We start from the raw sequence: 14,532 nt of genomic DNA, 5'->3' as shown, positions 1-14,532 counted from the left end.
GTCAAAGGAAAATTAAAACGAATCAAGTAACCACAATGTACAGAATAACATGCATGCATGCGTACTAGAGTGGGCGCATGGCTAGTACGGAACAACTGGAAATATCATTGTGCATGCGGCCCTCGATGGTTCGGTGGTCATGAACGCGTTTATAAGCTCCGTCTTACAATAAGTAATGGTCTCTATCGTGGACTTGTCGGCGATCATTCTTTGCTTCTCAGGCAATGCGATATTTCATCTAGGTGGCTCGTCGTATTTTGTTTCCACATTTCACTCTTGTCTCTGATTGAGTGCATGCCAGTTGCGGTTGCCTGTTGCAATAACTGTTCCGCTACTAAACACGTACATAAAGGTTCAATTCCAGGCACGAAGGAAAACATTAGGGTGCGGGGCGGGTGTCCTGCATTGCGAACGAACAGAGAAATGAACGATCGAACAAAAGAACGAAGAAAAGAAAAAAAGAAAGAAAAGATAAAAGCAAAAAAGAAAGAAAAAGCAGAACGGGACCTTATCTTTGCTTAGGGGTTCCTGATTTTTTTAATAATTGATATAGTCACGCCACTGGAGTCAATATCGATCACCTCAGCAGATATGTAGCTACTCATCATTTTCTAGACATACATCGCCTTGTTGCATAAATTAATACGAAACGTAGCGAATACGGGTCTTTTTATGTTGGTATTGTGATAGCAATTATATGGATACACTCGGCTGGATTTTGCCGCCGGCGTTGGTGTCGATGTCATGCACCGTATATGCATGCTTATCTATATATAATAAAACGCAAGAAAGAAAAAAATCCAGAAAAGAAACACTCTGGCGCGCGAAATAGAAACAAGGGACCACTGCGTCGTGAAAGCAAGGCGTTAACCACTGAGCCATTCCGGAGCACGTCCTTCACCGTTAATACGGCAAGCCATTTATCTCTTACACTTACCACTGCTCATGAGAACCTCGGGGGGAATTTAGTTTTCAGCATTACAAGCAAGATGGTGCAATGAGCGCACGTCGCCTAAACGTCGCTACATCGCGCGGCTGAGCCCGCTCTAATCTCCTACGCGTACTTTGCCCGGAGAAAGGGAGCAATGCTCCTTCACGCGCCCTTATCTCGCGGTGGCGAGGAGGGGAGGATCGTACGCCTTAGCTGGCCTCGGGCTATAGGTTGAACGATTCTGCTGTAGTTACGGGGTGCACAAAGGTCGCTGCAATCATTGCAGTCTCCATTTGTGAAAATCGCGCGCTTTTCAGATACAGCAAAGTAACAAATGAGACGCTTATTCCCGTGCATCTGTGCCTGTGAGTACGTTTCATGAGTCATTTGTGCGTGAGAAACACGGGGCACGTTTCGATCTGATTTTCATTCTGCGCCTGACATTTCAGTTTGTTGCTATCGCGTTAATTGCTTCGCCTTTTCGGCAAAGCTGTGACTTTTTGAACGGCGAATGATCGCCGATAATCACTGAAGTGGCTTTTAGGAAATGGTTAAAGGGCTAACGCATACACACCGTGCAGTGACAAAAAAGATGTAATTTGTTTGTGTGCTCTATAAACCTCTTACGCTAAAGCACAATACAGCGAGGAACTGTAGCACTGCCTCTTGAATCGAATCAGTGTGGACAGAGTCATGATTGTGAGATGTGATGTACGCTGACCGATTTCGCACAAGAGATGCGCTAAGAAATGCAGCGCTTCATATTGTGCAAACACTCTGATGATGGGAACAACTTGACAATATTGAAGGGTTTAAAAAGTGGTGACATACAAAAAATACGAAGCAGGCCTCATGACATTTTCACTCCTGAAATAGGTATGTTAAAGCGCTCTGAAGAACCTGGGGAGAGGGGAAGCATGCAGTGTTTCGATATAGCTTGCTTTGATGAAGCAAAATGGTGTTCCCACTCTCCTAACGTCAATATGAAGCTCAGTTAGAACTGCGGAAAAGTGGGTCAGCTATTTCTTGGGCCAACTGTTGCCATCTTCATTTTAGGGGCGAAGCTCCCTAAAGCGTAGGTCTGTCCATCCCTTGTATCTACGTAGTAGTACGTAGCCACCAGTGGCACATACCTGCTCTTGAGCGGCTATGTGCCACAGGGAATGCGATATGGGAGATGGCGGTACTTGGAGTGTTCACTAGATGGACGCACGGACGGACGGACAGACAGACTAGCAGATGAACGGATAGATGGATAGACGTGCGGACGTATGGACGGATGGATGCGTGAACAGACAGACAGACAGACAGACAGACAGACAGACAGACAGACAGACAGACAGACAGACAGACAGACAGACAGACAGACAGACAGACAGACAGACAGACAGACAGATGAATGGACGGACTCACGGACGAATGCACGGACAGACAGACGGACGCATGGATGGACGCACGGATGGTTTCGCGCACGGACGGAAGCAAAAGCGAACGGACGGACGGAAACACGGATGGGCTGACGGACGCTTCGCCCCACTCAACATCATTCACTCCGTGGATATGCTGTGATTTTTTAGTGAACCGGGGCTCACTACTGAGTAATCCCATTTTGGTAACGTATACCCGTTTGTGCTTGACTGACAACATATCACACCATGGCGTGATTGGATGACGAGAAGCTATGTCTTTTGCGGTGCTTCGTACCAGCAGGTCTCCCTGACACGTGGTTTTTAATCTATATTTCAGTTATCGGAACATGAAGTTGCCGTTCCCTACTTTTTATTTGCATGATGTGCTCGAGTGTACAAATAGTTATTTCTCCGAGAAACATATAACCACTACTTGGATTAGCGTTTGCTTATTCATCTTATTATATAAGAGAAAATGTGGGCCATTCAAAAGTGTTTCAATGCCTGAATGAGATGTATTTATTTGACCCTTTAGTGAAGCTCCTTTTTGAAAATTGTATTTATGGCCACTGACTTTCGAGTATATCAAACCGGCTCACAAACATTGATTTTTCCAGAGGCATCTGAAATAAATATCCGTAATATCAGTGACCTCTTTTTCACGGGTCAGACGTATTTGTCGTGCAAATGACGTAGCCCTTTTTAATTTGTCGGGTTGCATTTTCGAACACCGCGCCATGTTTCATAATTTAATCAAGCGCAGACCTCGGGAAACCAAGAGTTTGAACTTCGTTTCCATGGCGACGCTTATACATACGATTTCGCTTACGTACAACTTCTGTGAGAATCGATCCAGGTCTTTGATGAATCTGAGTAAATATCTTCCTTATCACATGCTGTCGCTACGTTTTCCTTTTATTTGACGATTCCAATTGCAAAGAACTGGTCGCAGTGTCATGAAGGTTTTTGCACGGGGCGAGACTGAGCTCAGCTGGGGCTAGGATGATGTATTAATCACGCACGAGCTACAAGCTTAAATAACGTTCATCCTCATAATTCGTTCAAGGGCGTTTACATCTATAGCATCTGATAGTTTCTTTTGATCCTCCAGCGAGAAGTGAAAGATAGTTGTGACGTATAAGATAATTTAGCGGGACGTTAGCGTAAAGCGTGTTTAAGGCCAGACTAGTGCCAGTAGGGTTGGAATATAATCTACTGAAAATAAAGGTGATTAAAAGAACGTGATGGAAGGTTCAGCGTAGAGGAGCTAAACGGGCATAGCATGGTGTGTCCACCCCTCACATGTCAACAGCCATTGCTTGAGCAATTTTTATGAGTATTTTAAATACTACAGCTTTGTCAAACGTTTCTCCCGTCTATCAGGCATTTGTCTTCGTAATTACGAGGCTCAGTGTGTGCGTCATGTTCTCAGCGCACCATTTTAATTCGTTGTTCAAGTTTCTTAGCGACTTTTCTTACTTTCTTGAGGGTTACTTCGACGACGCTACTAAAACGTTAAATTTATAACAGCAACGACGTGGTGCTCATCGAACTACATAAACTGACCTAATTAGTACGTGGCAGATACTCTCGCAAAGTAAAAAAAAAACTAACAGGAATGTACGACACACATTCGCTTAAGCAAGACGCTGCGTCTGTAAAAAATATTTTTCTGTTATATTTTCAAACAAAAACGCTTTGACTTACTCGTTTGCTTACAGCTAAGGGCTCGAGTCATAGTAATCCGAATCGCTCGATTTCTTTTAGCACTCCTATTTGTAATCTAGGTGGTTAAATGATAGAAACACGATCAGCAATAAAACGTTTCATACATACTTCGGTAATAATGGAATACCAGTGCACTTCAGGATTACTTTGCGGTGCCTTTCTTCGTAGGAGACGAGCTGCAACCCGCCAAGGCAGCCACACACATTGAATGTAGAAGTGTAGGAGATTTCAACATTAAAGAAACCTCTAAAATGTGAAAACAAGCGCCCGATTCTATTGTTTTAACGCCAGCCTATTGAAAGAACAAGTTAGGGGTAGCAGGGATCACCCCACTGATGGACCGTGGAGAGAAACAACAGGATAGTTGAACCATTCGTACATTTTCATTTTTCCTGACATCAAGACCTTCGAAAGTCTCGTACATTGGCAATTGAAGTACTCGAAAGATACATGAAACTGCATATAATTTCACGTGCATTGCAACCAGCAGCGCTTTACCCACAAGTATAGATGTCACATCTGGGGGCTCCTTATTTACTTTCACTTTGTTCTTTATTTCAAACATCGTTTTCGTGATTGTCTGCCTATTCGGTAAAAACGGGCGTCAACATTGATTTCTTTTTACCACGTTACAATCTAGTGTGTTTATTCGTCCAGAATTGAGCTTACTGTTTGGGCCGAGTGTTTACTCTACATACAGTAAGTACATCCTATTCGATCTGTTTACACCATAACGCAGCCTCCAAATCTCTTCGCAGGATTTCGTTCGGTCCGCACTTTTGTGTGAAATTGCAGCTGTCTTGCATGGAAGTACACATCTTCGACTTAGTCCTTTCCCGTGTGTAGAGAGCTCATAGAAGTTTGTATACCACAGAATATCTGCAGTAAAGTTCAAAAATGACAGTAGAATCTGATACCGTAGGATATTTCGTATATTTACTTCTGGAATTGCAGGATTGCGGCTTTACTATTGCGCAAAAATAACATAAATAACCACGAAGCCCTCCCAACGTACCACACACACACAGAAAAAAAAGCGATGCTACGGTAAAACATTCGGTGCACTATCATCTCAAGATTGAGAAACACTTTTGAAAATAATACAGTGCCAACGAGATATTGTTTCCTTGTTCAATAAAACCTTTGGTAATTGAAACAAGGGGGCACTCAATCACTCTGTTGCTTTGGTAGCCACAGTGCAAACACTACCCGGAAAGAAGCTTTAACTTATCCTGTGAGATACCTGTAAAGAGGAATTCGATCTTTTCTTCTCTTTGAGTCCCACGACTTTTAAGTATTTCAGGTACGGATGCGTGGACGAACGCAGGAACTGACGCACAGATGGACGAACAGATGGACGGATGGACGCACGGATGGACGCACGGACGGACTGAAGCAAGAACGAACAGATGGATGGACGCTTCGCCCCACTCATCATCATACACTCCGTGGATATGCTGTGATTTTTCCCCAGGACTATTGCTGACTAAAACTCCTTACCCGCAAGTGCTTTTCAGTCCGAAGGTATTGAAAAACAAAGGAACGATCTTCTTGTTAAGTTTAGTCCTGAATGAGGCATGCCTATCGCATGTTGGCAGTGACCGAGTGAATGATTTGTAGAATTCTGCTCCGTGTGGGTGTTTTCCTTTTTCACTGTTTATGTGCCGTAACACGGCTGTTGAAGAATTCTGTAAGTTGTCTGATCAGGCTGTGACATTGTACCTCTTTCTGCGCTTTGTTGTATCTCCTGCTTAGGCCTAAGTATAGCCCTACAGAACATGTGAATGGTGCAAAGTAAAAAAAAAATGCCGATGAAGGTCAAATACACAAAACACTAAAAGACTTTTTGGTTCCCTACACAGGATCCGTGTTCACAATGACAGAAAACAGCGTAGTGCCTAGGCACTACGCCAAGGCACTAAAAATAATAAAAAAAAACATGTGCACAGGCTTTGACATGGGGCGCGAACCAGCGACCTTTCAAAAGCGCAGCGCGTGGCGCTAAACAATCCGCCACAACACGCATGCAGTGGAGAGTGCTAACGGCAAGCTATTTGTATACACGATGTATTAGTTGCGGTCCTCAGAGCTTCGCAACTTAAGTGCGTTTTCGTCATCATTAGCGAGATGGCGCGACGAGCACGCGTTGGGCCCACTCTAAGGGGCGTCGCATCTCGAGTTCCCGTGTGCGCCGCCTACACGGAGCGTGGTCTCTTCTGCGTCCGCGCCTAACTAATTCGTGCTTAGAGAGAGCACGTAGGTCACTTCACTCGGCACCGCAGCTGCAATTACAAAATGAGCACGCTGCTCACAAAGAAGAATTGTGACAGTTGTTCGCGCTTGTCCAGTGTATACTTGTGCGCTAATTTCATTCGCCTTTCTTTCTGCGTTAATCAACGCGCTTTAAGCGTGAAGCTGTGACAGTTGTTGGTCCGCGCTCATCCTGTAAATGCTAATTTTGTGCGTGCTTTCTGCTTGAGGTGCGCTTTGCAAGTTTTGAGCTGCTGCTGCTTGCCGTTATCTGCGGGACTTTGCAATTTGTTGCTGTAGCATTCATTCGTTCGGCCTTGGGGCGAAACAATGCGAAATAAACGTCAACCACCTCTGTGAAGACACATTTCACTTTCATGTTATGCGGATTCCTAGAAAGAAGGATAAGCCATGTAGTTTTTATTGAACATTATTAGGAACCTTACTTAATATCGATGTGCGCTATCCCCCACCCACTTCTCAGGTACCTTTCATTTGGGCAGTGTGCATGGCAGTCTCAAAGTGCCATACCTTTCACTTGCTGCACTCGAATCTCTGAAATCGACTGCCCCGTGAGAAATTCATGCAGGGAATTTATGTCTGCATGAACTACAGATGATGTACACGAATTCCACTATCACATCTGATATAATTTTTTCCAGAAAACTTATCTAGCCACACTGAATCGGCAAGTGAAATGTAGACAAGTACGAGCTGAAGTACTGACCAGCAGCGGAAACAGGTGGTTAAGAAACCAAAAGTTAAGATGAGAAGCGTGAACCTTTAGTGAACGGAAGATCGGGAACTGAGTTACCGAAAGTCGCCTGGCAGGCAGTAGGTGGCATGATCGAAATTGCGTACGACTTTACGCCCGCGTTGATAGGAAGGCTAGTCTGGCAGCAGTGCTATCTGTTTGGCGGGACAGGCAGCAGCAGCTATATTCATCATAGTACGGCTAATTAAGGTAGAAAAAGCCCATTTTACTTTAATAATCTAAGAAGTTTGACTTGTTCAAAATTCATCAGGGTATAGAGAAGATAAAGAAGAAAAATAATTGAGAATGTGTAGAGAGTTCTTCATGCTCCTCAAAACAAAAGGTAGCTTTTCAATTCTGACTCAAGCGCAAAGATTGAAAGAAAACATATTATGCGATGAAGATATTGTGACGGGGCGAGATCTAGGTTTTTAATATAGCGTCCACAGAGAATCGGCAGCCGAACAAGATGGCTGAGTTGCCTCTCACGCAAGCGTCTAACGCGCAGACGTCTTCGTCCTCTTCGCAAAGTGCTACGCTTGCTCCTGTCGATGGTACACTGAAACAAAATATACTAAGAATATCAAAACGTATATGCAAAGTACTTTCATAGGGGTCACTTCAGTTTGCGCAGGGGATTTCACATTTAAGGACTGAAACCAATAATAGTTAGCTAAGCAAAGGGTTTCCATGGGTCATTTATTGATATACGTATATATGCAACCGTAAAGGCAATGCATTAACATTCTTAATTGTCTTCTTTTTATTCACTGAAACTTGCTACATGCCACAGAAAAGCAAAGCGTGTCTTATGTTATTAAGGGATATAGAGTTGTTGACCTTGCTTCATTCTATTAAAAGTAGCATTTAGACCACATTCACAGCATTGTCAGTGTGAAGCCTCCGGTCAAAACAAAAGCACTTGCAGTACGACAGCAGTCACTGACTGAGTCTGTCAGAATGTGCATGCTGTCAACAAAATGGTCGTATACAAAGAATAAAATAAGCAGCTTCAGGCACCGTGTAATTCGCTGAGGAATGAGATCAATAAATCTGAACTGATTATTCACGCATTAGAAAGAGTGAAAGAACCGATAAACACTGCGAAATATGTAGCATAGCTACTGCTTTCAATAAACATAAATAAAACCAATACCTACAATGAAAATAAGCTATCTTCTGGCCATCCATAAATGTAAGGGCCGAAATAACAAAAATCCGATATCAAACTTTCGATGAAAATCTGAAAATCCAATTTTAGTGGCATGCAAGATATTGTAAATATACGAGCTAGTGAGGTTCAGTGAAATATTGATCGCCTTGAATAAAATGAGGTGCGCCAGGGTATATTAACATACATCATACAACGGGATGGTCAGCGAACAGAGGTTCACGGTTGAAGAGACAGAAAAGGCCAGAAAAAAACAATGGCTAATCCAGTGGATTGTGTCTTCGTGAACATACATATTGACGTTACAGGGTTGTTTCGTTTAGCAACTACTTGAAGCCAATTCTCCGGACGAGTTCGCGGTATCTCCCAAAATGTTGATTCGATATTGTTTTTTTCAGTAAGACACGGAAGAATCACAACTAAGGGGCAAGAAAGCAATAATAAAAATTGCAGACGAAAAGGGAAATGAAAGCACCTTCTGAAGAAAGAACTATGTGATCTTTAAAATTTTCACGCTATTGCACTGTTTAGATTACAGTATGTGTTTGTGTCACGACAACTTGCAGGCATTTTTTGCAGGCAATTGAAGCCATTCGTTGACTTCATTACTCTCCCTCGCTTGCTCGCTAGGCGCTGTAGAACGAATGAATGGGCCTCTTCTGAAAAGAAGACGATGCATGTTGTATGCTGGTTGCCGCGACAGTGCACGGTGGCTCCTGGAAATTCGATTTCCCCTGCGTGCACAGTCAACAGTGTCTCTGTTTTCCGTTGCTCGGATGTCATCCATTAGGCTCGGCTTATATTCGGCGCGGCATGGTGTTCGATTTTCCGGTCTGAGCAGATCCAACTGCGAAAAGGGGATGCTGGGGATGAGTTCGTAGTTCACGAAAGGCCTTGTTGGAGTTTGCAAATGAAAACCTAATGCTTGAGGCACATGCAAAGGGCGAGCCGCTTTCAGCACTAGGCTCGTTTTTGTTTGCTCTGTCTTTCCTACTAGGCGCATCTATAGAAGGTCTCCACATCGCTCCTTTGTAAACAACCAAAAAGTTGAGATATCAGTGATTTCTCTGTTTACCTTTTCACCACAAATGTTTTGCAGAGAACGATGAGAAAGGCCAACGCTGTTGAGTGAGCGGGACTCTCTCCTCTCATTTTCTGCTAAAGTCTTGTGAGGCCTATTATCTCGCTATCAGTGCATGGTGATGCATGGCTTTCGCAAAAGCTTTCTTGTCGGCATACACCTTACAGGCTACTGCCGATGAGTTCTGCGAAAAATGAGGCCATATACACAGTGTGTGAAAGATGAAGTACATACAAACACGTACAATGCTGAACAAAGATGTATTTTATTGAAAACGGTGTCTATTAGGAAGCTAAAACAATTGTACAAGCTACGCGCTAGTTGTTCGAATACCAAGGAAGCAGCAGCCTTACCACCTACCTCACCAACCTCCTTTCCCCCTTCGTCACTCTTTTTTTCCCCGCCTCTTGCACTACTATACATGAGTATGCTACGCTTTAACCCCTCACATCCTTTTTTCCCTCCTCCTTACCCGTACTTCCTTTTTTCACCTCTTGCTACACTACGCTAAACATTGCAGTGACTGCTATTTTTTTCTTCTATCTCTTTATCTGCGCGCATTTCTTTCTACATCCTTTTCTCTATTTCTGTCTTTTTCTTTTATCTTTTTCTTGCTTTCTCACTCGCAGTAGTCAAACATAGGAGTTCTTTCATCCAGAATCCACGCAGTGTTATGGGAGTTAGGCTGACGACGAAGAAGAGTACAAAGATGGCACGTGCCGCTTTATCATGATGGTAGATTTGAGGTGCTTCCACGCACCATAACCCATAAAAAAGGCTCAACAGTCCCGCACTAAAACTGCTTTCCTTGCCAAAAGTACGTAGGCAGTATTTGTTCTCGCTTGAAGAATATCTGCTATTTTAAACAAAGAATGGCTTTCATAAATGCTTAGTTTGAATATGAAATTTCTTTGATGAATTACAAGTATGCTATCAAACAAATTAATCAGGCGATATTTTTCACTTAGTAAAATGAAGGCTTTAGACACTATATATGTGTTTCGCGAAGGAAACATTAAGTCTTCAAGAGTATAAATAGGCCTGACTTAACTGTGTGTCTTCATACACACTTGCTGCTACTGTACGTCAGTTCTTTTTATTTGCTACTGCACATTTTTTTCACAGCCACGCGAAGACAATACAATCTGTTCGTTTTGTAAGCGGAACTTTATTCTAATTTCTGCGTTATCAAAGGTACCGCGGAAACTTGTGCTTATAAGACATGCCGAATGTTCTTAGTGTTTTGGTTTGAGACACTTCCTAAAATAGGAATTGCAAAAGACTAAAAAAACTAATAGGGCGGAAATAATGACGCGCCTAATCTGATACTACTCATTTTCTTCAGGAATGGTAGTTAAGTAAGCACGTCCGTAGTATGTAACGAGTTTGTGTAAAACCTTTGGCTAGTGGAAATGTCTATGGATCCAGAAATTCGCAAGTTTAACTAAATTGGATAAACAAGTAACCTTTCCATGAAAACAAACACTTGGCTAATCAACGCTAACACATGTTTCCGTTAATAGATAGCAAACCAAACTTATTTCGACCGAGTAGCACTGTTGAAAACATCCGAAGGCTACGCTACCATATACGCGGCCTTTTGTAATTGACTTTCACTGTTCTTGCACACCATATCAGCTGAAGAGTTTTAGTACTGTTTACCTAGTATCATTTCTGTTCCCATATGAAAAGACCATCTTTTATTACCATGTTGCCCCACAGCCAACGAACAAACATATAAGAGGCGAAGATGTCCTCAAAGGCATGTCCTCAAAATAAACATGGTCGTCGTATCGACAAGAACGGGAGGGCCATTATTTTCCTCTGGGCTGTGCCATTTGTTTTTCAGTCGTCCCTGTGCGTCTTCGTGGTGTATCTGGATCATAAGCCAACGTACGCTGAGAGGAAAGCAATGTAACCGAAACGTGTAGCAGAGAAACACGATATTTTCCTTCGTAGCTTTCTTGAGAGGTTGCTCGAAATATGCATGACCATTGTAACATGGTCATACCTGAATATTCCTGGGTTTTTGTGAGAGTTCATTCTGAAGTGGACCACTATGTATTTATTTGAGTAATAATATTGATCCACATTTTCTCCAACACCTCAGTGTCCGGGAAAGTCGTTTTAAGGGTAGCCAGTGTTTTAGTTCCCTATCTTTTGATATGAGCGGCAATGAAGTGAAATTTAAGGGCGAAGCTCTTTAAGCCGTGGGTCATGCGTCCGCGATGTAGTAGTAGTAGTAGTAGTAGTAGTAGTAGTAGTAGTAGGCAGCCACCTCCACTGCCAAACTAGAGGAGCGGCTCACACACATTCTTTTGAATTGAGGAGGAAATCCGCGCCCGCTAATCATCAATAAAAAGATAGTTGTTTCTGCTGAAACAATATACTGAAGCTATTATTGGTGACTGGATCTCCAATAAAAGTTTTCTTGAATTTGATGCTTATTAAAAAAAGATAGTAACAGAAGGACGCACTTTGAGCACTATCTGACCAGAAAACGTTGCCATGTTAAACTCGCTGGGTGTAATCTTCTTGGTTTTAGCAAGGTTTAGCGAGAGATAGGCCGCAGTGCCATGAGCTAGCGGCGGTGAAGGTGAGAACTAGACATGAAGCGCAGGCTGTAAGAGAGTGCGCGCGTGCCGCTTCGCCTGCTGTGCCACCTCTCGTTTAGTCCTTGGAATGTCCACTGGATGGCGGTATTTATGTATCGTCGATATATGATGAAATGATGCGAGATGGCGGTACTTGGAATGTTCACTAGATGTACGGACGGATGAACAGACAGACCGATGCAAGGAAGGACGGATGCACGGATGGGCACATGGCGAATGGACGCATGGACACACGGGCGGACGCACAGAGGAACGGACGCTTGGACGGACGCATGCACGGACGGTTGGACGGACGGAAGGATGAAATCAAGAACGAACGGACGATGGAAGCGCAGACGGTCTGATGGATGCTTCACCTTACTCATCATCATGTACTCCGCGGATATGCTATGTTTTTTTTTTTTGATAGATAGTGTGTATTCAGGTTGTTTGAATTGTGTGCTGCCAATTCGGCTTCACACTAGGGTTGACACTTGTAATGTGCACTGGCATATTTCTTGCAGTTCCATTCAGTACAGCTTCCGGTGCACGCTCTGACTTTATTTTAGGGGCTCATGATGACTTACGTGCGTTTCTACGTGTTTATATCTGATATGAGACTACTTTGCTTGGCAGTCTTTGAGATAGGCGTGGTTTCTGCTGCTAAACAGTTAGAAATTGGCGCCCGTGTCTGTCAGTTCATTTCTTCACTTTGTCCCCGTAGTCTTTGCGCCATGTCTGTTTTTTTTTCCCGAAGCTGTCGTTTCCGAGAGAGATGTTCATTAACTTTTTTCTTCACCTCTGTTGGGCTTACTAAACCACTTACTTGTACCAGTTTGACCTTTCTAGTTTTTGTTTTCACTTTTTTTTTCTATTTTTCGCAAAGCCACTCCGGAAACCGCAACTTGAATTTTAAACTTTTCGCTATTCCCTGCCTTATATAAATATGTAAAAAATTTGATTTTGTGTAGAAATCTGTTCGGACTTACGCGAAGAAGTTCAACATGCCGGTCGAAGCTAAGGTATCGCTCATTCTGAAAACACAAAGCGAAAAAGCGGGGAATAATTTTGTTTTACAGGTTCGTTGCCATGGCAGTTTTTGAAGCACCGTGATGAATGTTCCGCGTAGACTTACTATATAATAATTCTGCGACACTGCTTTATACGCATCGTAGTTTTCCAGTGCTATAGCGTTATATTGAGGGATCGAAAATGAATTGTGCTCGTGTTGGGCCTGCTGGTTCGCTACTGTTTTCGAAGGGCTGCAAATTTCTCTTGCGACAATTTTTAAGAACTACCATAAACACAAATTATATTCAAAAGGCACGATATTTTGGCGAGCTTTTTCTTCCCCTTCATAAAACCTCGACTACCGGTAGACCCCATTCGAACGTTTTCAAGTTGTAACAACGAGTTATACGCTGCGTCGTTTTTTTTTTTACGAGATGTGCTAGAGGTACTTTTATGACACTTTTTTTGTCTTAGCTGATGTGCACATTTGTTCACCCACATTTAGCTGCATACACAATAAACCGAGCACAGAGAGATACGAGTGTGGAGACATAGTACAAATTTCACCATTGTGAGGGATCGTACGGTCGCTCAAACCAAAATATGCATTTTTTAATATTCGTGCCTTCGGGGTGGGTACATAAACCAAAACATGTCACCGCCATAGAGTGCATGGAGAGATCTTCCACAGTGCTTAATATTTGCTTGTTTGAGCGACATAAAATACACATACACAAAACGCTGAAGCACGCGTGTTTATTTCGATTTCAAAAAAAAAAAGAACACCAACTGTCACAGCATGCGTCTTTTACGTCGACCATATTTTTTTTTCTGCAACACTAGGTTCCTTCTCTTTGTATTATGTCTCTGGCAGTGTTTTGATCTGAGAAAAATTGCATGTAAGAGTTGCCTGCGCAGCGTGAAATTGAGCAGGTACGATTTCCTTGTCTGATTCAAAAAATTAAAATAGTTAACATAACAGTTTTGCTGCCTGCTACAGCTTTTACTAAACCTGCTTACAAATAATCCGCAAGTTGACTTCGGGACGTGCGCGCGAACCTCTCTGTCATCGCGTTGACACTTTGCAAGATGACGCCAGCTGCTATGCGAAACCGATGACTTACGTTTAAGGCGCGTTTGTTTAGGAACCACGAAACGCGCTGTGGCGGAGAAGTTCTCCTGCGCCTGCCTGCGAGAGAGCATCTGTCATCGTGTGTACCAGAACAGACAAAACTCTTCTGCGTAGTGAGAAGAACGCGGGACTTTCCTCACATTGTGGAGACACGCAGACTGCTTTGCGTGTCGGATGATATATGTCGCTGTCAGGCGCACTTAGACAGGTGCGAAACTCTACACGCACTCTGGCTCGACGCCATGCACAATGGTTGTGGTAACGTATGGCAGTGTTAGCCTGAACAAGGCCAGAGGAACGTTTCAAACGAGGCATGATTTCTGTCAGAAACATGGAACGAGAGAAAGTGGAAGCAGTATTATTGTGAGTGTTGCACGAAGCGACAGGGGAAGGATAGAACTTGTACCGTTCGTTTGATCATGTGAATATTTTCAAAACAAGTGTCCTACCATGTCAGTTCATGATATGCTA

At 43.2% G+C, this 14,532-nt stretch overlaps 1 protein-coding gene across 2 annotated transcripts in view; it reads left to right on the top strand.

Moving 5' to 3' along the window:
• Positions 1 to 14,532, top strand: part of LOC119172652 (neural cell adhesion molecule 2) — a 93,953-nt gene that overhangs the window by 44,226 nt on the left and 35,195 nt on the right. The gene's annotated exons all lie outside the window — the stretch shown is intronic.

The sequence above is a fragment of the Rhipicephalus microplus genome, chromosome 4, assembly GCF_043290135.1.
Source record: "Rhipicephalus microplus isolate Deutch F79 chromosome 4, USDA_Rmic, whole genome shotgun sequence".
NCBI classification, from domain to species: domain Eukaryota; kingdom Metazoa; phylum Arthropoda; class Arachnida; order Ixodida; family Ixodidae; genus Rhipicephalus; species Rhipicephalus microplus.
The sequence above is the reverse complement of the archived record's forward strand: the minus strand, read 5'-3'. Positions and strand labels throughout refer to the sequence as shown.